The following is a 2,674-nucleotide window of genomic DNA, read 5'->3' as shown; positions in this document are numbered from 1 at the left end:
AAGCATGTCAGAAGGACACTTTTTGGTCAACTGTTTGTATCTTTTCCAAGCTTCATAGAGGGATTCACCTTCTTTCTGTCTGAAGGTTTGAACATCAGCTCTAAGCTTGCTCAGCTTTTGAGGAGGAAAGTACTTGGCTAAGAAAGCCGTGACCAGCTTATCCCAAGAGTTCAGGCTGTCTTTGGGTTGAGAATCCAACCATAATCTAGCTCTGTCTCTTACAGCAAAAGGGAAAAGCATGAGCCTGTAGACTTCAGGATCTACTCCATTAGTCTTAACAGTATCACATATCTGCAAGAATTCAGTTAAGAACTGAAAAGGATCTTCAGATGGAAGTCCATGAAACTTGCAGTTCTGCTGCATCAGAGAAACTAATTGAGGTTTCAGCTCAAAGTTGTTTGCTCCAATGGCAGGAATGGAGATGCTTCTTCCATGTAAATTGGAATTAGGTGCAGTAAAGTCACCAAGCATCTTCCTTGCATTATTATTATTTTCGGCTGCCATATCCTTTTCCTGTTCGAAAATTTCTGAAAGGTTATCTCTGGATTGTTGTAATTTAGCTTCTCTTAATTTTCTCTTCAGAGTCCTTTCAGGTTCTGGATCTGCTTCAACAAGAATGTTCTTGTCCTTGCTCCTGCTCATATGACAAAGAAGAGGGCACACAAAAATAATAATAATAATAATATGGGTCCTTTATACCACAGTATAGGGATCCCTGTATGAGTAGAAGAAGAGGGGGAGACAAAGAATGTAATATAATGGAAGAAATACAACTGTGAGGAGGGTTGAGATGTGAGATGAGATGTTAGTAGATGAATAAATAAATAAAATAAGATGAGAGAGAAGGAATTTTCGAAAATAATTTTTGAAAAAGAGTTAGTGATTTTTGAAAATAGTTTTTGAAAAATGTTAGTAATTTTCGAAAATTAAAATAATTAATAAATTAAAAAGAAATTTTGAAAAAGGGGGAAGATATTTTCGAAAATGAGAGAGAGAGAGTTAGTTAGCTAGTTTTGAAAAAGTTAAGAAACAAACAAAAAGTTAGTTAGTTAGTTGAAACAAATTTGAAAATCAATTTTGAAAAGATAAGAAGTTAGGAAGTTAGAGAAGATATTTTGAAATCAAATTTTTGAAAAAGATAAGAAGATATTTTTGAAAAGATATGATTGAAATTAGTTTTGAAAAATATTTGATTTTTAAAATCACAATTAATGACTTGATTCACAAGAAATCTCAAGATATGATTCTAGAACTTAAAGTTTGAATCTTTCTTAACAAGCAAGTAACAAACTTGAAATTTTTGAATCAAAACATTAATTGTTATTGTTATTTTCGAAAATTTGGTATAAAAATAAGAAAAAGATTTTTGAAAAATATTTTTGAAATTTTCGAAAATAACTAAGAATTTTGAAAGATTTGATTTTTGAAAAAGATTTTGAAAAAGATAAGAATTTCAAATTGAAAATTTGATTTGACTCATAAGAAACAACTTGATTTTAAAATTTTTTGAAAAAGTCAACTCAAATTTTCGAATTTGATGAGAGAAAAAGGGAAAGATATTTTTTTTATTTTTGAATTTTTATGATGCAAGAGAAAAATTAAAAACATCATTTTCATGTTTTTCTCTTTTATTTTTGAATCAAAACAAGGAATGCATGCAAGAACACTATGAATGTCAAGATGAACACCAAGAATATTATGAAGATCATGATGAACATCAATAACACATTTTTGAAAAATTTTTAATGCAAAGAAAACATGCAAGACACCAAACTTAGAATTCTTTAATGCTTAGACACTAAGAATTCAAGAATGCATATGAAAAACAAGAAAAGACACAAAACATGAAAACATCAAGATCAAACAAGAAGACTTACCAAGAACAACTTGAAGATCATGAAGAACACTATGAATGCATGATATTTTCAAAAAATGCAAGATGCATATGCAAGTGACACCAAACTTATGATATGACTCAAGACTCAAACAAGAAACACAAAATAATTTTTTTTTTTGATTTTCTAATTTTTTTGGATTTTTTTTTTCGAAAATTATATAAAAAAGAAAAAATAAGGATTCCGAAATTTTTAACATGAATTCCAGGAATCTTGCATTCTTAGTCTAAAGCTTCAGTCCAGGAATTAGACATGGCTCACTAGCCAGCCAAGCTTTCAATGAAAGCTCCGGTCCAAAACACTAGACATGGCCAATGGCCAGCCAAGCTTCAGCATGTAATTCAGACATGACATGCCTGACATACCCTACAGTCGTGTAACAGCTGATGGTTGGAAGCCTCAGTCCAAAAGAATTTAGACATGACTTTACAGCCAGCCAGGCTTCACATGCTTCATGAAACACTAGAATTCATTCTTAAAAATTTTGAATCTAAAATTTTTTTCGAAAACAGGTGAGAAAATTTTTGAAATATTTTTTGAAAAACTTCTGAAAATAAAATAAAAAGAAAATTACCTAATCTGAGCAACAAGATGAACCGTTACTTGTCCAAACTCGAACAATCCCCGGCAACGGCGCCAAAAACTTGGTACGCGGAATCGTGATTACACTTTAATTATGTAAAATTCATTGCTCTTTCTTTCCCTGGAAATGGCGCCAAAAACTTGATGCCAAGACCATGGTTCACAACTCCGTGTAACTAACCAGCAACTGCACTGGG

General features: G+C 31.6%; 1 non-coding gene across 1 annotated transcript; it reads left to right on the top strand.

The window, feature by feature from the left end:
* LOC112739482 (small nucleolar RNA R71) lies at window positions 1-108 on the top strand. Its single transcript, XR_003170419.1, has one exon. It is a non-coding gene; the product is annotated as a small nucleolar RNA R71 (small nucleolar RNA).
* The last annotated feature ends 2,566 nt before the right edge of the window (window positions 109-2,674 follow it).

The sequence above is a fragment of the Arachis hypogaea genome, chromosome 13, assembly GCF_003086295.3.
Source record: "Arachis hypogaea cultivar Tifrunner chromosome 13, arahy.Tifrunner.gnm2.J5K5, whole genome shotgun sequence".
In the NCBI taxonomy this organism is placed as follows: Eukaryota; Viridiplantae; Streptophyta; class Magnoliopsida; order Fabales; family Fabaceae; genus Arachis; species Arachis hypogaea.
The sequence above is the reverse complement of the archived record's forward strand: the minus strand, read 5'-3'. Positions and strand labels throughout refer to the sequence as shown.